This window comes from Staurois parvus, unplaced genomic scaffold, assembly GCF_062004578.1.
Source record: "Staurois parvus isolate SC_StPar_1 unplaced genomic scaffold, SC_StPar_1.0 ptg000997l, whole genome shotgun sequence".
Taxonomy (NCBI): domain Eukaryota; kingdom Metazoa; phylum Chordata; class Amphibia; order Anura; family Ranidae; genus Staurois; species Staurois parvus.
Genome location: NW_028318793.1, coordinates 1,620,135 through 1,645,467, shown reverse-complemented (window position 1 = coordinate 1,645,467; position 25,333 = coordinate 1,620,135). Strand labels below are relative to the sequence as shown.

The following is a 25,333-nucleotide window of genomic DNA, read 5'->3' as shown; positions in this document are numbered from 1 at the left end:
ATGTTTTAATCTTATTAAAAGCAGTTTTATAAACAATACAATTCTGAGCTGGTGCTTAATAATGTTGTGCCTCTATCCCCTATTTTGCATAGACAAAGAACAAGAACATATTTGATGGGACTTCAAATGAGGTACAAAATTTGCATAAAAAGATTTATTGCACAATAGATAAAAATCCTTTTTACATAAATACAGCAGTTTATAAAAAGGAAAGCTGATTTGTAAACACTACCATATATCGGTATACAAACTACATGATATTCACATAATAACACATGTATAAATTCAATTTTTCCAAGCATTTAACAAAACATATTAATGGGTACATCCTTTGGCTCGACGTGTTCATAGACACTATGGAGTTGATTTATGAAAACTGAAGAGTGCAAAATCTGGTACAGCTCTACATGGAAACCAATCAGCTTCCATGTTTTATTGTCAAAGCTTAATTGAACAAACTGAAGTTGGAAGCTGATTGGCTGCCATGCACAGCTGCACCAGATTCTGAGTGCTCCCGTTTTAGTAAATCGCCCTCTATATGTCTGCTTTCTTTCTCTTCCTTATCATTTTTCATTTTTTTTCCTTCTGGGCCTTGGTGTTTATTTTTAAATCAAAGATATTTAATTTGTCCATGAACATGGACACTAGTCTCACTAATCAGCACAACATTGTTGGTACCCTCCCTCACCCTTTTTCCTGTTGTTTGCACTCTGTGCGCACAGACTTTTCTGTTTCGGCCTTTTAGGTCTCTTCACTTGTTCCTGGTGGCGGATGGCTTTTTAATCCCATGCGTGTATTTATAGGTGCTGCTCCTTGGTTTTACCCTTGGGATGCCATGTTTTTCTTCCCACAACTCCCGGGCCAGACACCTGGCAGCGATTTCCATTTCAAGGTGTTATTAGACTGCTGATATAGTTGATTTGTAAGTATTGTTCTATCAATGGACATTATAAATACTACACCATCTTTACCTTCCCCCTGTTTTGAGGGGATTTTGTGAACACACTCTATGATACTGTTTTCTAGGCATACAGACTTTATTTTAGGCATCTGCTCCGGAAAAAATTAGATTATTGTCACCAAACGCATCGAGTCAAGGGATGCACCTATTATGTTTTGTCAAATACTTGGAAAAATTTAATTTATACATATATTATTATGTGAATATCATATACATTATATACCAATATATGGTAGCATTTACAAATCAGCTTGCCTTTTTTATAAACTGCTTTATTTATGTGAAAAAGATTTTCATCTGTTGTGCAATAAATATTTTTATGCAAATGTTGTACCTCATTTAAAGTCCCATCAAATATGTTCTTGTTATTTGTCTTAGAAAGAAAACAAACTCTCTTGCGCTCTATGACCCAACACGGGGTAGGTAGATGGAGTCAGGACTTACCACCAGTGCAGATGGGGTTGTGCAGCTCCAAACAAGGCTGGGGAAGCCCAACCAATACTGTGAAGCGAAAACAAACAAAGAGCGCACCAACCTTGCGCATTACTTCAGTAAGCCAAAATTTATTAATTACAGAATAATACTCACAAACACTGAAGTATATCATGCATGTAAGTCCTCAAAGGGACTAAGGATAAAAGCAGCCTGCGTGTGTCCCATCAGAGGAGTGGACACTCAGGGAACAGTGATGCGACAAATCTTCTTCATCAGAGCTCTTTTTGCTTCACACTTGTTATTTGTCTATTAAAAGCAGTTTGTTGAATTTATTACACTATGACCTTTATTTCTCCCATTATAATATCTGGAGCAAATTAAGGTGTCACTCAGAGCCAGGAGGGAGATCTTCATTAGTAGCTGCTTCTTCATAGGACCACATGCGGTTTTGCGCTATAATACAGACAGGGCGTTTGTTTTGGCAAGAGTCTGCCCATAGTTCCAACATGGTGGTGGTCTGGAATTGGCATTTTGGCATGCACACTTCTTGGCACTGGTTTGGTGGTTGTGTGTGATGTATGCACATTTGTATATTTAATTTATAGTAAATATCACAGTATATAGTTTTTTTCTTTGTCTTTTATAAATACACTTTGGAGAATTTCCTTTTTGGAGAAGCCACTGAGAAGTAGATTTGGAGAAAAGAGGGAGATACCTTGAGATTGCAATCTTTAACATATCAAGTCTTTCTTGACCCATTTATACACACGGGTCAAAGTATCTGGTGAGAGTTTACATTTTTTGGAGATCACAAAACACGAGAGGAGATTGTGTGAGGAAGATTTATTTTGAGGATATTGGACATCATACACTATGCCGACTTTAACATCTTGTTGATTATTAATAAGGGGTTTAAATAATTTATAAAGCACTGGTATTTTTTTGTATGTTTGTATTTATCTAGGCCTCTAAACATTCTAAACAAAGGACCAGTTTTCTGTCCTTCAGGCTTTGAGGGAGGCAGACTATAACCAGAGGGAGTAGAAAATACCCTGGCAACAGTGGAAGTAAATAATGCCCCATCATTGGTTTTAATAGGAGGAATAGTGACCCATTGTATCAGTGGGAGGAATAGGGCGCCATCATTGGTGTCAGTGAGAGAAATGGTGCTCCATCGTTGCTGTCAGTGGATAGAATGGGTGCCCTGTCATAGATGTCAGTGGATGAACTGGTGCACCATTGTTGATTTCAAAGGATGGAATGGCTCCCCAAGGTCTGGATAAAGGCAAACAAACGGTCACATCCAGCCCTCGGGCTGAAGTTTGGATACCACTGATCTAGGGTGATAAAGGGTTCCAGGAGCTGGGAAATATCATATGTGTTTAAGTCATACACCTGAGCACTAGATTACTTACATTTTATAGAGTTCAGGGCTTTCAGAAGAAGGCAAACCAAGACCACACACACCTATGTACCCTCCTAGGACAAAAGCAATATTTATGAACCCTGTAACCTGCAGCTTTATAAACTCTACGGATCAGTCCTACCAGGTGTAATTGGAATTAGACCATTCAGTAAGACTTTTATTCCATATTTTAGTTAACTTGAATCCTCAAACCCTTTTAAAGGTGGTGCATGTTGAACATGTTTTACTCTAGCCAACTTCCCCATGCCAGGCCTGAAAGGGTGCACATTAAACACTTTTGCATTTGCTGGTCTTGGCTTTGCATCGTGCTGACTCTGCAAGCACAATTCAGGACACAGCAGATAGTGCCTGTGTTTTGACTTATTTCCTTCCTCCAGCGGGCTCACCTGCCAAGAGAATATTCAGAAGCTGGGCAGAATGTTGCCAAAAGTAAATCAGGCTGTGATTGCCATTCTCTTTCTAGGACCTGAGTGAACTCAGCTTTATATAGTTCACCACCCCATAATTCCAAAGTCTGAGCCTTTATGTCTCTACTGGTGACAACATTTTCTTCAAGGGGGTAGATTTTTTTTTTGCCTTTCTTGGCCCTGTTGGGGAAAACGTATTAGTTCTTTATGCTGAACTCCAATCCATGGGGAACACATTCAGTTCTTGCATACATTTTCATTCTTTATATTTTTATGTTCAGTGAGAAAAAAATAAATTTTTGCCACATATGGTTCATTTTGTTTTCATTTAAAATATTATATACAGCCAGGAAGTGGCAAATAAGAGGGTAGTTTCAGAAAGGTCACAGAAAGCTGATTTGCTATTGTTTTGAGAGCAAAAGAGAATAGCCTGTGTTTAACTAGATCTAAATAGCAGTTTATAAAACTGCAGTTTAACGAATTAGAGGAAGAACAGCATATGCTAGCAGAAATGGGTTCTATTTCTATATCAAGGAGCAATCACAAAGTCTAGTGCAAATGCTGGTCTTTCTTATTAGTGTACATTGTACATTAAAAGTATTGTGTGTTAAATGTCCAACAACAATATAAAAATTTTATACAAATATTAAAAATACTATATATAAAATTTCAACTTGTAAACCTAAATAAAAAATGACATTTGGTTAAAAATATACCTTAAAATTTCAAGTGAACCAGTTATTCGTCCATATCACACAAAACAAATGATTTTCTTCCTTACAAGTACCATATGCTGCCACTATTAATATTACTCCACTCTCTTGCCACATAAGTCCACCACCAGAGCACCACAAAAGGGCTTAGAAAACTCAACCTAGCCTCCATGTTACAGAGTTTTAGTTTGGTAAAAAAAGTAAAAGAAAAGTCAAGCGAAGTTTCATGTCTTTACCTATACTTGGTACTTGGTATTAATACTGGATATTTCTCAAGGCTCCAGGCGGAGAGCAGGGTGCTGAAGTGGCATCTGAAAGGTAAGTATGGATAACTTACTGTATTTGCAGTGCAGTAATCCTGTTACTTTGCCTAATATGGGTAAAGTATGGCTTCACTTTAAATTAAAGAAAAAGTGTCACTACAATTTAATTTAATGTGGAATCTGGACCAAGTGCACAGAGCTTTTTGGTCTCATTCTGATTCATGGCCACATTGTGTCGAAAAAAGACATTTTTTTTCTGTTTGTGCTGGCTGTCAGCTCCACACTAGGCTGAAATCCAACTTCTGGGCATTCCTATTGGGGAGCTAGACTACAGCACTTTAACCACCACCTACTCTCTTTTGAGGCTCTAAAAAAAAACTGATCATGGCTCCATTCACACTGAGCTGAGAATTTTTCAGGCGTTTTTTCAAGTGTTTCTTTCAGGCATCTTTGAAAATTTTTTTGTGCGGATTTGTAAATATTATAGGCATTTTTTCAGGCATTTTTCATTTAGGAGATTTTGCTGTGGCCAATAGAAATCGATATAGCTACTGTTTGAGCTGAAAACGCTTGAAAAAACACTTGAAAAAAATGCTTGATAAAATGCTCATTTCCACTGTTTAGGCATATTCCATTCAAGTCTATGGGGACAAAATGCTCAGATCTGCCTGAAAAGTAGCACAAGTACTTTTTTGAGTGACAGGCGTTTTGCTACAGGTGACAAAACGCTTAAGCGTGAACAGGGGCTATTGCAAATAATGGGACTTAACTTGTTGAGCGTTTTTGAGCATCAAGCTTTGAGCTGAAAAACGCTCAAGTGTGGATGGGGTCTCAATCTGAATTTTATTACTTTATCAGTGCTGGACTCTTAGTATACACAATGCTTTGAGCTTGGTTTGCTTGGACTCATTCATGCTGGATGTTGCTGGCTGTTTGGAGAAGCTCGGACATCAGGCAGGTTAGACTCAGTGCAGGCTGTTTGCAGACACACTTTATAGGGCTCAGTGCATAGTCTGCAGACACAATGACATTGTCCATGGGCTATCTCTCTACTCAGTGGTGCCTGAAAAAGATCCATCACCACCCAAACCTACATTAAATGGAAAGTCTGCCCATGGACATGACCACTGTGTCTGAGCTGAACCCTATAAAACAAAATAGCATCCTACCTGTCTTGTGTCTGGGTTTCTCCAGACAAACGGCAACATCAAGCCCAGAGCCCCATGTATATTGATAGTCCAGAACCAATCTACTGTCACTACCTCCTCTTTTCTATATGCGCTGTCTGTCACCACCCTTGTACTGAAACCTCATGGAAAATGTGTCTTCTTCTGAGCAGCATGGTCAAACAGCAGTAGAGGGATAGGGGCTGGACTCTGTTGACTACACTAGATCAGTAACCAAGTGTTCCATGACTTTGATCCCCTGGGGGATTCCACAAAGATTTAAAAATGAAAGTGATATGTCTTCTTTTAAGTCTAGAAGTTGACATTTTTTTTAAATCTATGGGACCAATTTTTTTTGTTTTTTTTTTAAACCTGACTCATTAGAGCCAATGTGCTTAGATAAAAATGGCTTTTCAATCAGATTGAAGGGATTAGGAATTAAACATCATGTTTAGAGAGTGCATCAAATATGATTTGTTCTTGAAGGACCTTCACTGCATCTGAATAATGAAACAATTACAATCTTAAACTAGGTCACAGTAAATTATGATGAATGTGCTATGAGATGTTGGTGTTAACTAACAGATAATACACTGGCATGTACTGTATAGTTTATAGAAACAGTAAGTAGATTTGGGTTTTTTTAACTGCTCAATTGGAAATTTCAAGTTACAGCTTGATGGAGAATTTGTCACTTACCAGGTTGGGTCCAGTTTAAGGGTTTTAGAACAGAGCATGAGCAACTTTTGTTACCAGAGACAAGGACACACATAAAGTCAATGTTTGGCAAAGCAAATACAGGTTGAGCAAGATGTGACCGCGGGAGGCTACCCACTTGTTTCAACATTGGTACTGCGCAGTCAAAATATCCTAGGAGAAGATTAGGAAAAGAGAAAGAAGAAAAAGCAGAATCAAAAAAAGAGAAGAGGAGAGCTTCACCCCAAGAATGAACATTTGGGGGGGGGGGGGGGGAATCAGAGCATAGTGTTCTGTGTACTGTAAACAATATCCCTATTTTTATCATAAAATATTGTTTTTAATTTTTTTTTTTCATCAATTTGGCCATCTCAGTTCTGCTCATCTTCTCCAACCTCCTTCATCCTCTTCCTGTCTGCATGCATTCACTCCAGTGTCAGCTTCACATCATAACTCTGGATGAGCATCCTAATAGTGACAACAGTGGACCATGCCTGTGTGATGTGTGTTGACATAGTCACCAGTATACTCAACCAAGGGCAAATTTGTGCAGCTTCTTCTATTTTAGGTTTGGGTCTGGAGAGTGGGATTTGCTTAATTACAGGTTAGATGTTACACTCTAAATATGGGTATAATATCTAACATCCTGAAAAGGTGTCATTAGCCTTTAAAGCAGAAAAAATGCTGTAGCACTACACTCGTAAGGGCTTCTGGATTTAAATTGGGTCCCCCTATGCTCTGCACGGCCAGGCAACACGCATTTCCCACAGAACTGTAGAACTTGAGGACAACATCTTAGTAACTACATACAAAGATTCAGATTCGCAACACTCTTTTCTTGAAGAGCACAAAGGCTATAGGTGTACCTTTTCAGACCCTGGATGATTCCTTCTCTTCACCCAGCTGCCTGAGGGTATCCCTGGGTAAGGGGGCTCAAGAGCTGTTCATTTAGAAGTCCCAGATGAGAAGCTAGCTGGGTATTGCACCTGACCACCCTCTCCCCTTATCTTGCCCAGGGGGTCTAAGAGTACTCACAATGTCCTCTCTTGTTAGTTTAGTGTGTTGTTGGCTGTCTTCAGGCCTTATGCTGGGTTGGCTTATTTCCTGCTTCACAGCCTGTCCTTTCATGGAGACATTGAGGCAGTGGAGATCCACTTCTCCAGCAACCCACCTGCAGGTAGGCTCCCCTCCTTGGGGCCCCCTCCCAGGCTTCTCACTCTAGCCTTCCTCAAACCATCTTTCACCTGACACTGCACACCTCCCCTCAGGCTCTGCCACATTTGAGAGTTGCCCTGGTCACCTTGCCCAGCCTCATGAGGTCCCCTCAAACATGCAGATCTGGGCCTCTTCCCCTCCTCCACCCCTCTTCCAGAAAGCTCTCAGGTTTCTGGAAAGGTGGGAGGGTTCCAGATGCCTTGGCCTGTTAGAGCCTCTCAGCCTGTATTGAGGTAACCTCACTGACTCACTCCCCAGGCTGACTCATCCCCAGGCTGCTACTCAGCCGCTATCTAACAAAAAACTACCTAACTACCTGGAGGGTGTTACAATGCCACAAAATGTTCTTTTTACTGTGCAACAAACGTTTTAGGGCTTGAAAGCTTCTTAAAAAATTACACTGAGCTGGGCATGCAATTCGGACTTTAGTTCCACTTAAACATCTTAAATCTAAGAAATTTTCACTTTTTAGGCATCCATTTTCCAATAATGTGCAAGCAAAAAAATATTTTTTTTCCCCTTGCTCGTAACTGGGCATTCTTTTTAAAGGCAAATTTGTCTTTATTAATTTTTATAAGAAGACATAAAAAACAGAAAACAGTGGGTACAGAGATATGAGACCAGAGCACTGGTCTTAAGCATGAAGACAATCCAAGGAGAGAAGAACAATCTGTACACCTCAACAGTAGAATTAGAGGAATATCAGTAAATAACATAAACATTACAGCGACATATGACCTAGGGACGTGCCCTAAGGTAAGGCACAAGGAGCATTAATATTCGTCTTTGGATAGCTCACTGTAGAAAGTGTAGGAAGAAGGAAAGACAAAGGAAAAGAAAAGAAACAAGCACAGAATGTGAGAAAAGGCAGAAGGGGAGTCAGGAGGGCATTCTTTTTAAAGTGAATTTTCACCACATCCACTACGCTAAGAGAAAAGACCCTTACAGAGTAAGCAGTCTATTTGCTTTTAGAAAATCAACCCCACGTGGTCTACATAAATAAACACAATAGTTAAACATGAAGACACCAATGGGAACATTTACTGAAACTAGAGCACTCAGAATCTGGTGCAGCTGTGCATGGTAGCCACTCGGTTTCTAATTTCACCTTGTTCAATAATGCGTTGGCAATAAAAACTGGAAGCTGATTCTTTTCTATGCAAAGCTGCACCACATTTTGCATGCTCCAGTTTAGTAAATAGCCCCTAAGTGTATGGTGGATTATAAATTTAGAGTGCCCTCAGTGGTAATTGGCTTTATTAGTAGACATCATGTTTGTTTTCAGTAAGGTAGATGTAAAGAGGTTTTGTACTTGTTAGACCCTTTTTTATTTTATTATTTATTTATTTATTCCACGTACTTATATAGCGCTGCCAATTTACACAGCGCTTTTACATATATATTGTACATTCACATCAGTCCCTAACCCTCACGGGGCGCACAATCTAAGGTCCCTAAGTCACATTCATACATACACATACCAGGGACAATTTAGACAGGAGCCAATTCACCTACCAGCATGTCTTTGGAGTGTGGGAGGAAATCGGAGTACCTGGAGGAAAAACCACGCAGGCACAGGGAGAACATGCAGGTAGTGCTGTGGTTGGGACCTTTGGTAGACCCTTAAAAGAATATGACAAGAAAGGCAGCGTGTGATCCGAAATCTTATACATTGTCCAAGCGAAACATGGGGAGACTCCTACCTATTACAAATATACTGTACATCATTGTAAATATTGATGAGATACTACTATGCTTATCTTTTATTCAACAGAAACAAGAGCATATAGAATGTTGCAGCTGAAATTGTTATGCAAGTCATTTAAGGGAAGAAATAGCAAAAGGAAGAGTAAGGTTAATGAGAATTGGAGTTCACGAAAAAGACTGTGCAGATTCAAGCAATGCATTGTACCAGGTAATGATAAGGTTAGGAAAACAGTCATTTAAGCCCTACTTAGTTAGTTAAAGAGTGTTTGGGCTTCTCCCCCAGGTTTGGAGAGAGAGCCATCAAAAAATGTCCTTGATTGGAAGAGTCAGCTTAATTGGAGTTTAAGCCAAAAGGCAGAGAACAGAATCATAATGGATAGTTATAAATTAAGCTTCAATGCTCAACTAAACCAGAAGGAAAGCTGCTTAAAATGCATTCACATCTAAAGAGCAAATATACATATACATAGATTTTGTCCTCAGAGAGCCAGCAAGGGCTTGACTTAGTAAAGTGCTCCAAGCTGTAGTCACATCCAACAAAATGTAATACATGTTTCATCACACAGTATATACCACTAAAGGCTAGGCGCACATGTATGTGGGTTCCAGGAATGCATGTAAATTGCACACGTCCCTGCACCGGCAGACAAGATGTGCTGCTTTTAAGCAGACATGTCGGAAAGCCATTAACTCCTCCTAATGGCACCCCCATGTATCTCAAAATGCAGCACATTTTAGGGTGTTGAAAATTGCACGGTGCAAAAACACCATGCGATTCCCATGTGACTATGATATTAAAAGGTGCAGGGACCTTTTTCCTGTGTTTCCTGCAGGTACAGAAGCCCATTCAAATGAATTGTCTACTCTAGTGTGAACCTAGCCATAGAGAGAGTTTGATATCCAAGAGGTTGTGTCTAAAGCATACAGTTCAGCAGGGACCAGCTGAGATTCGATCCATGTATGGGCAGGCTGATTGTACCCAAGTCCATCCATCGATCAACTTGAGGACATCCAGCCTGTCAGATTGTTTTACATTCAATTACTGCCAGAAGCTATAGCTGCTGTCACTAATTGTTGTGTTCTGCCACTCGGGAAGGCTCCCCGTGCCATCTACAAGTCATCTACGGGTTGCTTAATTCTGGAGACCACCTATAACTGGTCTTTTTAAGAGAATGCTAAGGAACAAAGGATTTTATAACTATGGCAGATTAATAAGATGTGTACCCACTTTTTAGTAAAATTGGTAAAGTTAAGTGTGCAAAACAGTCTCAGTGGGATATCATAACTATTCCAATATTGCAGATGAAGGTTTGAGTGGATATCATTTATGATCATAAACCATAAAGTGTTCTAATTCAAAGTCCTTCAAAGTATACGTAAATTCTCTCTGTCCATACAGAAACTAATTATTGGATGTTTTTGAGGAGTTTGTTAAAAAAAAAGAAACAGGAATTACATTGAAATCACTACAACACTCTAATCATAGAATATGTAGTAATGATTACTCAAGCTCTCTAAACATTGTTGAAGTGAGAATTAGTTCTGGCATTGTGTAAGCCTGTGCAGATACATAATAGCAATATTTTTCCTTTTCCCTGCCTCAATGGCACCATCTCAGTGATGAGAGAGCTTGGAAATCTGCTGTTAGATCCGAGATACTGTACACAGTAAGTGTGTATGTGATAACTTTAACTGTGTGGGTTAAATCTACAAGACTAGAATAGTAGTATGAGTGCTCTGGGAGTAGGTTCTCACCATTGTTCACGATAAGGGGGTTTGTTTCAACTCCTGATCCACTACAAATAGTCTAAATTTGCTTGGGGGGGTGGTTAGTCCCACTGAGGATTGAGGGCCTTAGGGAATTGTCCAACTTTCTCCATGCTGTGTTAAACCTAGAAATATCTACTAGTGTAAAACTCCTAGATCAGCAATTGTCAATTTACGAGGTAAAGGGGACCTCACATGTCCAAAGAACATAATGTTTAATACATGTAATATTAAAAATCTGCAGACCTAATAAAGGAAATGGGGGTCAGAGATATTGGACATGCTACATTTCTGGCTGGGCACATGCTGCAGAAGACAATGCAAAACTGGGAACTTGTTACAAAAGGGTAGTATAGATTGGTGTTATTACCCTAATCATTGTTCCCACTACAGACTAAGGTCCAAGGACAGTACATCATATTTCAAAGGGCTGCATGCAGCCCTCGGGCCGCAGGTTGGGCACCAGGGTCCTAGATTAAAGTTGAAGTATAGTCCATTTTATAAGTTGTACCTACAGGTAAGCCTATAGAAAGGCTTACCTGTAGGTACAGTGAATATCTCCAAAACATGCGCATGATATTCACACAGCATGAAGCCAGTGGTGTCACCGGTGCATGTACTCTGAAGGGATGGAATAGCTTGACCAAACAATCAGAAACAGACTTCAAAAGGGTGGCCTGAGGGCCCAACATCCTCTAGTGGGCCCTGTGCTCACTGCCCACCCAACACCATAGAGCTCAATTGGCAGGTCCACTCACTTGCACCCTGTGCTTATCACAGATGAGAAATGGTTCACCCTGAGCACATGTGACAGACGTGAAAGGGTCTGGAGAAGCCGTGGAGAACGTTATGCTGCCTGAAACATCGTTCAGAATTACCGTTTTGGTGTTGGGTCAGTGATGGTCTAGGGAGGCATATCCATGGAGGGATGCACAGACTTCTACAAGCTAGACAATGGCACCCTGACTGCCATTAGGTATCAGGATGAAATCCTTGGACCCGTTGTCAGACCCTACACTGGTGCAGTGGGTCCTGGGTTCCTCCTGGTGCACGACAATGCCCAGCCTCATGTGGAGAGAGTTTGCACGCAGTTCCTGGAGGATGAAGGAATTGATACCATTGAATGGCCCCCACGTTCACCTGACCTAAATCCAATAGAACACCTCTGGGATATCATGTTTCTGTCCATCCAATGCCACCAGGTTGCACTTCAGACTGTCCAGGAGCTCAGTGATGCCCTGATCCAGATCTAGGAGGAAATACCCCAGGACACATCCGTCGTCTCATTAGGAGCATTCCCCAACGTTGTCAGGCATGCATACAAGCACGTGGGGGCCATACAGACTACTGAGGACCATTTTGAGTTGATGCAATGAAATTTCAGCAAAATGGACTTGCCTGCTGCATCATTTTTTCACTTTGATTTTCGGGGTGTCTTTGACTCCAGTCCTCTGTGGTTTGACCATTTTCATTTCCAACAAACGATGGGGCATCGTTATGTTCCTAACACATTACCCAGTCCATATCAGTAGAGATATCCAGCAGGAGATTTCTCCCCATTGAGATCTGATGTGTTTTCAAAGTGTTCCTTTCATTTTTTTGAGCAGTGTATATATACTGTTTATATGTATATATATATATATATATATAAAATGTATGGCTAGCCTTAGTTTGTGCACATTTTCTCTCTTGTCTTGATATTTATTGTAATGTCAAGAAACCTAATTCAAAAAATGGATTTAAAAAATGCAATACCTTACCTAATTTTTGCTGAATGTATAGATGCCCTCCAGCTTTCTATACACTCCCAGTAGACGTGGGACTGATTTGAATCTGAGGATGGAGGGGGGAGAGAGGGCAAGCTAATACTCAGAGCAAACACAAAAAGTCAGCCTTTAATCTGCTATGTGTTGCAAAAAAAAATCATTAAATGCATTTTAAACACTACTAGTATGATATATGTGTCTTTTTATTGAATTTTCCTAATTCCTGGCTAGGTTCACACGTATGCAGTTTGCGTTTGATCTGTTTCTGCAGTGCGTTGTGTGTTTTTGCATATGCATTTTTGACGCGTTTTGCGTTGTTTTTTAATTTTTTTTCTTGTTGCTAGGCAGATTAAAACGCATTTAAAAAACCAGCAAAAACACACCATATGCTTTTCTGCAGTGCCTCTATTGAGATCTAAAGAACCAAAAATGCAAGTTTTTGTGCTTAACAAAGTCCTTGACCCTTTTCAAAAGACGCACCGGGTGAAAACGTGGAGATGTGAACATGTCCCATAGGAAACCATGTTAAATGGACTGTACTGCGTTTCTGCAAAATGCTGCAGAAAACACATAGATGTGAACTGAGACTAAGTGTGAGAGAAGGAGGACCAACACTTTCAGCCAGTCAAGGTTTTTTTTTTTTTTGCATAACATCATGATGGTGACAAACACAGCTAAATAAATGTTTGAAATACATATTTGGGAGCCAATTTACCTTCCAAAAGGGTTTTGTATTTCTGTCCACCCATTTCTGATGTGTACACAATCCTGCCAGACAGTAGAGTTGGGTTGGTGACCTGTCTTTTCTCTACTGTAATACATCTAGGTCACCAGCCTGTGATTGGACAGTGAAGGAGAAGCTGCAGACTGATAAGCCCATCCCTCTGCTCTCTTCACCTGTCTGCATGTTCCTTTTCAGCACATGAGCAATGCACAACACTTAATTGGCCTCTATAGTTGCCTTACCCTCTCCCTGTCTGAGTTCCACTGTACAGGGGATTACAAAAGGCTGATACCATGTCCTATTTGGATACTTACAGTAGCTGCTTTTGAAAATACACATATTATTATTATTATTATACACGTATTATTAACACAAGCATTGTTGATTTACTTGGGGCGGTTTATCTATCTGGAGTTCAGTTTCAAATGCAAAAAATGTATCATCTTTTGTTCCAAGTAGGTACTCAAACCTTTGAGCGCAACTTCCCCTCCAGCTTCCCCTTATACGTACCTGAGCCCAATCTCGATCCAGCGATGTACATGAGAGCAGCAACTCTCTCTTTTTTTTTTCCAAACACATTTTTATTGAGTGTATATTTAGCTGACAATTGAACCATAAAATGTACAAAGAAAAGCCCCAAGACGGGGTGTTTAACGATACATACAATCGCAGAAAAACGGAACAAAAAGAAAAACAGGAAAGATGGAGAACCTTGCAGCTCTATGTAGAACTAATACTCTAAATGGATAGCAGGGGCGGACTGACAACTCATGGGGCCCCCGGGCAATAGGGGATCATGGGGCCCCTATGTCCTTGCCCAACTCAAAAAAGCCTATGAAAAAGGTACCAGGGGCATCTCATGGGGCCCCCTACTGACCCCGGGCCCTCGGGCAGTGCCCGAATTTCCAAATGGTTTGTCCGCCCCTGGTCCTCGGACTTCCACCATCTACAGCGCTCTAGGCTTACTCTGGGACGGCTGCCACTTAAGCGGTTATACAGTTATGGACATTATGGACTCATGGACTTTTTGTATATTTACAGGATATGAGCCACTAGTGCGCTGAGAGAGGTTTTTTTTATATATTTAGATTTTTTTTTGCCAGCTGTGTCCCAATGGGGAGATTTTTCTTCACTTCACTTCCAAACTCAAAAAAGCCTATATAAAAGGTACCAGGGGCATCTCATGGGGCCCTTTACTGACCCCGGGCCCTCGGGCAGTGCCCGAGTTTCCAAATGGCCAGGAAGTTATGACATTGACAATCAAATCCTGCAGCAATCCTATCAGATATAAATGAGAAACGTAGTTGAGCTTGTGTATCCTCAATAATGTAACTAGAGAGCAGCAACTCTCTTGGCTCTTTCTCTACTTACTGGCTCATAGACAGCCATCGGCTGGGTAGGAGGGGGACAAGGTCAAGCCTCACTTTGTGTGTCAATGGACACACACAGCCAGCTCAAAAGTGTGTCAATGGACACACACAGCTAGCATGAAAGTGTGTATGCACAAGTGTCCCCATAGCAAGCGGCTTGCTATAGGGGCACTCAGCAGTCGGGAGGAGCTAGGAGTGCCAGTGGGGGACCCGCAAAGAGAAGAATCAGAGCTGCTCTGTGCAAAATGATTACACAGAGAAGGTAAGTATAACATGTTTGCTGAATTTTTTTGCCTTCCTCCGGATCAACTGTAGGTATAGGATTATAACTTTTTTTTTTTTAATGGTTGAACTGGATGGACTTTTGTCTTTTTTCAGCCAGACTAACTATGTAACTATGTAAAAGGCTTTAAAATCACTTTAATTTTTGTCTTTTATATCTGCCTGTGATCCAGCTTTAAACACTGTATCGACACTGAGCATCAGTTCTATTGGAAATAAGTAACTGAATTGTATTTACTGTTTTCCAGTGAACGGCTTCAGGCCTACATTTTTAGTTAAAACCCTACTTAACCTCCGAGCACTCAACACAGGATTAAAACAGGTTTGTTACAACAGTGCTGTAATATGCTTGCATTTTTGTTTTTCATCTCTAGCTCTCTTCCACCCAAACCGGAATCAGAATCCTAGGGCAGTATTCTCTTTATGTAGAGCACAGTAAAAGAAAAAAAAAATCTGGCTACAATTAATTACAGTGAAACAATACAGCAAAATGCATTTATGAGATTCGATCGGCAGACTTTATTCAATAACAGTAATTTGTTTTTAAGATACATTTCATTTGTTGTAAATTGAAAAGTATCATTTGCTTCTGCTTACCATGCAGGATGGAAAGGTGACTGCTGAGCTGGTAAAACAGAACATTACATGTCTTACCTCGCTACCCACTCCTATTTATTTTCTTGGATGGTGAGCAGCTCCGTTTAATCCTCATGCAATAAACCAGCGGTACATTTTTTTACAGTGAGAGGCATTTCCTACCTGCTAAAACAAAAAAAGCACAAGAATGCTTTATGAACTTTTATTTAGAGCTGCACTTCATTTTTGGTTAACTTTTAGAAGAAAAAAAAAAATAAACCATGATTTTATTTCAAAGTCTAGAATTTTGAAATCTTTCATCTTTATTTAAAATCTGTATTCCAAAAGGAAAAAAACCTGTAAGGCTTCATGTACATGTGCCTACCCTGAACGCTGGCCGCAGAAAAACGTAAATCGTGTCAAAAATGTGTTTTACCATGGTTTTGACATGTTTTTTGGTTTTCCTCAGTCAAAACGTTCCTATCCTGAATGTGATTGTTCCGTGTTGAGGAAATGGAGGTTTAACCTCACCTAAACGCGGCAGCACTTAACCTCCCTAGCAGTCTGATTATGTCCATATTTATGTGCTCAAAGCGGTACATTTTTTTGCATGGAAATATGTCTTTTTTTTATTGTAGGCCTGTAATTTTTAGGAATAACTCACTGAAATCTGTCCGAACAAGAGTCTAGTAAACATTCCGGGTATGATAAAACTTGAAACATGAAATCATAAATTATAATTTAATAAATAATCATAAAAAATAATTATATAATAATAATAAATTTAATTCAATAATATAATCAAACCAAAAACACTGAAATTTGAAATATAGCGCCAAGTTTGCACATCACTGAGCAAAGTCGCAGAATCGTTTTCAGTGTCTGATGACGAATTTTCCCACGAATCATTATCACTCAATTCTGCAAGTAGTTCTAATGTACTATCGCTGTTCTCTAGCTGGTCTAAAACCGCTTTTGACCTAAAGGGACACTTTTTGGACGCCATGGACATTTCTCAGTTTCCAGGCAGAAAGAACAGTAAAAATGCAGGCAGGGCGCCGGACAAAGCACTCGGGACAAAATGTATGTGAAATGGTTTGATACAGGAATGTTATACTATGTGATTTTAGTGTATTTAGTGAATGTCACTTTTTGTCATTTTCAAATTTCCCGCCGTTCTGTTCCCGTACGTCCCGACGCTCGCAGGGAACGCAACCCAGATGACAGATGCCGGCATCCGCCGGATTACATTGCCGGGGACACTGCAGGAGGGACATCGCGGGAGCAAAGGACAAGGAGCAGCGCCGCATGGTAAGTCCGAGTGTAACTCGGGGTTACCGCTTGTGGTACTGAAACTTTACCCCGAGCTACACTCGGGAATACCGCCAGGGGGGTTAAACTCTGCTAAAAGCCTATGTGTACATGGACACATAGGCTTTTATGGAGTTGAGTTTAGGAGCTTTGGCAAAAAAATGCCAAAATCTCCTAAACTCGACTTTTGGAGATGCTCGTGTTCATGAAGCCTAACTGCTTAACTAATGCAAGTCCGGACACTTTCACCCCCTTCCAGTCCAGGCCAATTTTCAGCTTTCAGTGCTATCAGAATTTGAATGACAATTGTGCAGTCATGCAACACTGTACCCATATGAATTTTTTAGAATTTTTTTGAGACAGATAAAACTTTATTTTGGTGGTATTTATTCACCACTGGGATTTTTATTTTTTTTTGCTATATAAATGAAAAAGTCCAAATTTAAAAAAAAAAATGTTTTTCTTATAAATATTTGCAAATAAATAATCTTTTTTCATAAATCTTGGCCAAAATGTATTCATCTATCTTAACCAAATTAGTTTATAACCAAAAATTATAATTTTTCAAAAAATGTTTTTACATTTTTATTTTTTTATATTATTATGTATGGTTTTTTTTTAACATACTGTCACCCTAGCACAGGAGCGGACTGACCATTTGGAAACTCGGGCACGCCCGAGGCCCGGGGTCAGTAGGGGACCCCATGAGATGCCCCTGGTACCTTTTTCATATGCTTTTTTTGAGTTTGGGCAAGGACACAGGGGCCCCATGATCCCCTATTGCCCGAGGGCCCCATGAGTTGTCAGTCCGCCCCTGCCCTAGCAGTACAGTGTCACCATAATGACACTGTACTACTTGTGGGGGGTGATGAAGATTTTTTTATCATTTTTTTACACTGATTGCTTTTACTCATTTCTCCTTATCTCTAGCTGCATTCCTGCAGCCATTGAGAAATACTGTGTGAGCTATGATTGGTCACAGCTTGTCACACGGTACAAGGCTGTTTTGAATAGCCTTGTACCATGTGACCTCTGTGATCATTCACAGATTTCACAAGTAGTAAGCAATGATGTCAGATAGTGACATATTGTTTACTACTGTTCATGTGGTCACTGATTGGCCAGTCAGTGATCACATGAACCAGGACTTCACATAGAGGTCCCGTACAGCGATCTGTGTTTTGCCGTGTGCTCCGGACACAGCGGGCACCGATTGCGGTGCCGCAAGCTCCCAGGGAGCGCGCACAGGCAATGGATGTGGAGGGGCGTTTAGAAATGTCCACCCGCATTGGCAGCACTCCTGTCCAGGGGCGGACTGACAACTCATGGGGCCCCCGGACAATAGGGGATCATGGGGCCCCTGTGTCCTTGCCCAAACTCAAAAAAGCCTATGAAAAAGGTACCGGGGGCATCTCATGGGGCCCCCTACTGACCCTGGGCCCTCGGGCAGTGCCCGAGTTTCCAAATGGTCAGTCCGCCCCTGCTCCTGTCCCAGTCCAACATGGGCTGGACGGAAAGAGGTTAAAAAGAATTAGATGCAGTTTGTCTTCAATTTGTTAATGTATTTAAATCTGCTAGTGCATCTAACACTTCCCTGTCCCCAGACTGACAATGCTGCTGTCAAAATCTACCGCCCAGTGGTCCTTCATCCAGAGTAGAGGCACTCTTATACAGGAGGTTAAATACGCCCCTTGAGGGTTAGGCATTGATGTGAATATATAATATATATGTAAAGCAGGGGTGGACTGACCATTTGAAAACTCGGGCACTGCCTGAGGGCCCAGGGTCAGTAGGGGGTCCCATGAGATGCCCCTGGTACCTTTTCCATAGGCTTTTTTGAGTTTGGGCAAGGACACAGGGGCCCCATGAACCCCTATTGCCCGGGGGCCCCATGAGTTTTCAGTCTGCCCCTGATGTAAAGCACTGCATAAATTAATGATGCTATATAAGTACCTGTAAATTAATAAATACAAAAACCCAGTAGTTTTGCTTGTAAATCATTGGATGGTAGAAGTCAGCAGAGCTTCACCTTGGTCACTAAGCTAGGGAAAAATTCCCTTGCAAAGTATTTGTCCTAATAAATCTTCCCCATAGAGTGACAGAATGTAAACTCCTCTTGATTCATGGATACAAAGAATTCAGTTTTCCTACTTCAGATGTGTTCAGATCTTGGACATACTCAGGCACACAGGTAACCGCAAATAAGCCACAGTTTTTTTTATTTTTTATGTGTGTAGAAGTGTGCTAGTGTGACCCCCCATTACCCAATCAGTGTTTTTCTTGGAATATGTTGATCTTTTCGAGTTTACAATAAGTGGTCATTTAAATGCAAGATGTGCTTAGCGGAGTCATTCTTTAAGTGACGGTTTCCACATTGTGAGTCAGCAATGCAGACGCTCTGTCTGTACACTAGATATTTAGACATTTAGATATTAGTCATTTTATTTTGCAATGCTTTCATGAATACCAAGCCAGCCAGCCGCTGTTATGAAACGTATTAGATCAGTGCCTAAATTCATCATAGACAGATGGCTAATTTGACTAAACCAACTTCCCTACACAGGAGCAATTCCACTGCTTGTTGTGTTGCTGTGATAAGGCTGCTGCATCCACATGTCCATCGATCAGTTTCACAGACATTTGTACAGGATCCAGTTGGGATGTTTTAAAGTATACACCATGTCCTGTAATATAACACCCAAGGGTGCTGGACCATTGGACTCATTTACTGAGGCGGTGCAAAGAGCAGCGACGATAGAAACATTCATAGATTCTTCCCACGGGCTGCTATTTGATATGCTGGGCAGAATGAATGCCAACCATCTGGACAGAATGATCCCCATAAGGCACCACTGCCTTTTTTTTAAGGACGCATACTGATACCAGGTTTCACCAGCAGGTGGTAATCTAAGAAAACATCTGTAACTGCAGACCGCGGACATGGGAAAATCTGAAAGTTGAAGAACACACAGAAGGATCACAAACAGAGAAGGAGTTTTCATAAGCTGCATAGATAACAGATTGATCATTTTTGTGTCAAAAATTTGTGCCCAGATGTTTTAGCACAGGTTTGGCATATGATAAGAAGGACAGAATAGTGCATTTTTGTTGTAATTGTTTTCATCAAAATAATAACTAAGGGTTATGGACTTAGGTTTAGGGTTAAGTTCAAAAAGTACACAAGAAAAGCGCAAAAATGAGTAAATCAATCGAAAAATGCCCTTGGAATACTGATAGCACAAGTCCTTAAAAATCCAATGTATTAACAGAGGACATGATTTAAAAGTTGCAGCACCTTGCTGGAGCAGGATAAATCCCACTAATACACATACAGTATAAAACAAAGAGAAGAAGAGAGGGCGCCATCATCTAAGTGTTTTAGGATTTATTTTAATAAATCTACACTTAGATGGTGGTGCCCTCTCTTCTATTTGTTTACGGTTAGGTTCAGTTAAAGTATAACTGAAGGCAAAACCTTTTTACTGTTGGATAGTGTAGAGCACAGGTGTCAAACTGGCCACCCTCCAGCTGTTGCCAAACTACAAGTCGCATGAGGCATTGCAAGATTGACAGTTACAAGCATGACTCCTAAAGGTAAAGGCATGATGGGACTTGTAGTTTCGCAATAGCTGGAGGGCTGCCAGTTTGACACCCCTGGTGTAGAAGGATTAGAGCACCTATCAGGTTTGTTATTACTGAAAGTGAAAATGAAAACAATCCCCTAAATTATGAGTGGTCAGCAAAACAAGAATAGAGGGGGGGGGGGGGTCTTCCAATGAGGACACTAGTTCTTGTAACCCTGGTCACTACCAGGGATTTCTCTCACTTTGGAGGGTGTTCTACTCACTTTCTTTTATGGTTATATGGAAGGAAGTGAAGGGAAACCTTCCTAGTGAGACATAGATGGCAAAGAAAAAAAAAACTACTAGATGTTCTGTACTCTATTCAAAACGTTTTGCCTTCAGTTCTACTTGAAGGTTTAGTTTTAGATGTTGGGTTAGGGTAAGAGTTGGGGGTTAGGGTAAGGTTTTGATGTTGAGTTATGGTTAGAGATAGGGTTAAGTTAACACTTAGGGTTAGGTTTAGGTGTTGGGAGAAAGTTAGAGGTAAGGTTAAGGTGTTGCATTTTGGTTAGAGATAGGGTTGGGTAAAGGTTTAGGGTTAGGTTTAGGCATTGAGTTATGGTTACAGATAGGGTTAGGCTAATGTTTAGGCTTAGGTGTGAAGTTATGGCTAAAGTTTGTGGTTACGTTAAGGTTTGGTTCAGGTTTTTGGATTATGGGTTAAAATTAAGTGTTAGTTTGAAGTTGTTACCTTTAAGGGCTCATTCACACTTGACTAATTTTTAACTCTTGCCAAACGCCCCTAAAGCATTTGACAGGCATTATACAGGAGTTTGAGAAGTTTTTTTAACGCTCCCCAAACGCCCTATGTGCATTTTTGAGACATTTGATAGGTGTTTTCCAAGCGTTAAAACTGTACCACAAACGCCTATAATGAAATTTAATGGTATTAACGCTCCACAAACGCCTTGCGAACGCCCCACAAATGCCTGCCAGGTGTTTGAGGAGCTCACGATAGACTTGAATGGGAGGCTTCAACTCCTCCTGACTGGACTGGAAGTCTGCAATAGTCCCTCTATCTTCTATATTGAGGAGAATTGATATGGTCATGCTCATGGAAAGAATCTATTATACATTGCAGGATAAGATGCATCTGTTTACTTGAAATGGAATGCATGGAAAACTCATCTGCATATATTGTTTGATTGAACCTCAGGTGTATTTTTGAATGTATTATTGCATTATTTGTATTTTGGATGTCTAGCTGATTTAACATGTTCTTCCTGTTGTCCTTTCAACTTACTGTTAACTATGTCCATCTAATTGAATTTGTTCATACTTTTGCCAAAAACGTATTGAATGTAAATCTGTATCTGTAAATCATTCAATAAATAGTTGAAAACAAAAAAAGTTAGAGTGAGGCTAAGGGTAACTATTTTCCATGTTCGAATTTCAGAATCCAAAATGTATTTATTGAGTGTGACAACGGTTTACATGTGTATAAGCAGCTGGCAGAGACAGTTCAGTGCCATAAAAATCATGCCAAAGTTAAATACCCAACCACAATTTACTGAACAGTCCTATACTGCTTTTTTGGACCTGGCTACCCAAAGTACTGGCATTATATTCAATAATACAATAAAATATACTGTACATGTGGGCTTATTCAATAAATGGACAAGGAACACAAAAATGCAGTAACTAGTAACCACTAACCAATCAGAAATTGTAAATGTAAACATAACTAAAGTTAGAGCAGTATAATGAATTCTGTTTGCCTGCTTTGGGTACTACATCCTGTTCTTTGCAATGTTTTTCCTGAATAAACCTCATGTGGTTTAAGGTCTTATGCACAGAATAGGTTTTAAAAACACTCCTCCTCTTGGCAGCAGCGTTTTGGCAGAAAAAAGTGTCTAACGCTTTTACAAGCTTTTAGGCGCATTTACAGAAGTCAAGAGCTTGGGCTTTAATTAATTTAATTGGCCAAAATGATAATTTTTTATGACCATTGAAATCAATTAACGCTCAGGCGCTAAAGGTGCCCAGTATTAACACGCGTTTAGTTGCGCTTAGAAGCGTTTCCACAAGTCAAGTGTTTTTTTCTTCCAAAATACTGCTGCTCCTGGACGAACTGGCCCTGGGTTTTTTTTTCCATAGGATAACATAAAGGGGCATTTGGAAGCAGTATAAAAAACATTTACCTGAAGCCCCTAAAAGTGGCTGCAAAAACGCCCTGTGTGCCTGAGGCCTAAAGGTTAGTACAAGCTCGCACTGACTGTACTCATTCTGACTTGTGCTTTCTTTTCCTGGATAGCATTTGCTGGTACAGTTTTACTTGTCACCTGAAACTGCTTTATGAAGCAACTTTGAGGTCACTTTAAATCAGCTGAACCAGCAGCAGATAGTGAAAGTCACCTAGAGGAGACTGCATACATGTTAACATCCTTTGGAGAATGCTCCCAGAGCCCTGTAATCCCCCATTTATGAAAATCTAGACCAGCACCTATGGACAAGAGTATGCCCTACACTCTTTCATTTGAAGCTCCCTACTATTGGCAAGTGTCCGGGACCATCACGACGCATAGGTCTGCACATGCGTAGGTGTCTGTCAAGACATGCAGGCAGCAGGGCACTAGGACCCAGGCGCACCCGTCACCTATGACGGTGCTGGGCAGGCACTAGGACCTAGGCTGCGCCTGTCAGGTGCAGGGTGGGCTACTTAAACCAGCCCTGCACAGACACAAGTTGCCGTATGGTCTGATCTTGTTCCTGTGTTCCCGTTGTTTGAGATTCGTTGCTGACCTGCCTGGACCTGACCCCTGCTGACTTCTCCTGCTCTGACCCCTGGATAAGTTTGACCTCTCTTTTGGATATCCCTACCTGATCTGAACTACTGGTACCGACCCCGGCGAGTGACCTGACTATTCTTCTGCCTGCTGCCTTGTACTATACTGACCCCTCTGTTACTGACCTGGCCCGTTTGACCACGCTATTGCTCAGCCATCCATCTGACCTGCACGGATTAGCAGCTACTCTCCAGACCTGTTTGCCTCTTCACATCAGGCTCTCCACCTGTCATTACCTCTGGTGATTCCTCTAACTCAGGTGGGTGTACTCAGGGGCCGCGACCTGGTCACTGTCCACTCCAAGCCCATCCCCACCATCAGGGGCTCTGGTGAACAAGCGGACTGGGGCTTAGACTCCGCACCCTGGGGATTCCTGTCCGGTGGACTGCTAGAGTACACCAGGTGGTCCATAACAGCAAGTGAGGTTGCGCATCATACCTATGAGTCAATAAGAAGGTGCAGTAGTGGGCAGGCAAAAGCTCTTGACACTAGGAACTGGTGGGTATGTGTGCAATGACATGCCTTGGGTTTGGGGGCTGCCATTGGGCTTTACACTGCCGTATAGACATTGATTTAGGTGCCTTGTTTCATTAATTGGTGCTGTTCCAGCTCTATTAAAGTGGCCGCTGGATCACTTTAACAACAAATGGGGAGCTAACGTCATATTAGAATATGCATTTTCTAGGCTATGTTTTGTGGTGAAATATTCAATCAGTCAACAGAGAGCAAATGAGTTTTATTAGCTCTATTTAATTAATTCCTTTTATTGCAGAGACCGCTGAAGTCCAGTAGGACCATTAACCATTTTGTCAGCTTCACATTGATGTGGGTTTTTTCCTTAATTGTCCTATTATATGTGATCTATGACAAGTGCTTAACCTTTTTACGGCTCCAGTCCTTTACACAGACACCTTTATGATATGCCTTTTATGCTAAGTCTCTAATTTGGGCATATTTTTTACTCCTGTTTTCAGTCATTAGCATGACAAGTCAAATAAGTCTTCCAAGAGAACAAACTGGCCAGAGTTGTAATAAACTTGAAGCAGATTCTCTATTGTTGCAATTCTTTATGTTTATGCATGTTCATTCATCAAGAAATTTATTGTGGAAGTAGGAAACAATTTGCAAAGGTTTTTTTTTATTATTATTACTGAGGAAAATAGCAAGGCTTGCTTCTTTGTTTAGGATAATGCTTGTTTTATTTTATTTTTTTTTGTTTATTAAGGTAATGAACATTACGCAGAATGCAGCAGTCCATGGAAAACAGAAATGATCTTTCATTGTTTATGGTATGCATATGTTTTATGCATACATTATTAAATTAAACTTTTTTCCTTTTTTTTCTTTTTTGTTAGGTAATACATAAACAAATATCAGCAAACTGTAAATAATTTTATCATGTTTTTTAAAGCTTCATTCTATGAATTTGTTTTGTACGTATTACAGTTTGTTAATATTTACATGGGCCGGCTATTTTTGCTTTGGGGAAAACATTCACTATAGAAGTGTCTATCTAACTTTGTGGTAAAAGTAGCGTTTTAAAGTGACCCTTCCATTAAAATTAATGTTCAAAATAAAGTGTCTCCCTGAAAATAAGGCATGACATACTCACCTTTTCTGCTGCTCACCCCACAGACCTCTGCAGTAGTGAAGAGAAACAGAGAAACTTCTGGCTATAGATCCTGGAGAATCCGACACTTCTGGAAGTGTTGGATTCATGGACCCACTCTGTTTTCGATGCTCCAGTCTGCCAACCCCTAACTGTAGCAACATAGGTAACAACAGGAGGAACCACAGTGTGTGATCCCTACTTTACATCTACGTTAAAGTAAACCTGTGCCTAGACTATTCACATTAAAGTATTCACATATTCCAAACCAGTAATAAAAGCCATTTGAAATGAGTTATCGATCACCTCTATAGCTATAGACATAATGAATAAATTAATCTTTAGAATGTACAACCAAGGCACTGAAATCACAGTCCCTCTTCCCTCTATGTTGACTGAAATGTGAATTTGGATACTTTATTCTGATCTTTAAGAATCATTGAAAATTATTATTATTACTATTATTATTATTATTAAACAGGATATATATTTCGCGCCAACAGTTTACAACATAAGTTACTTCACAGTAC

At 40.5% G+C, this 25,333-nt stretch overlaps 1 protein-coding gene across 4 annotated transcripts in view; it reads left to right on the top strand.

Moving 5' to 3' along the window:
• Positions 1–25,333, top strand: part of MDGA2 (MAM domain containing glycosylphosphatidylinositol anchor 2) — a 954,572-nt gene that overhangs the window by 169,646 nt on the left and 759,593 nt on the right. The window lies entirely within an intron of this gene.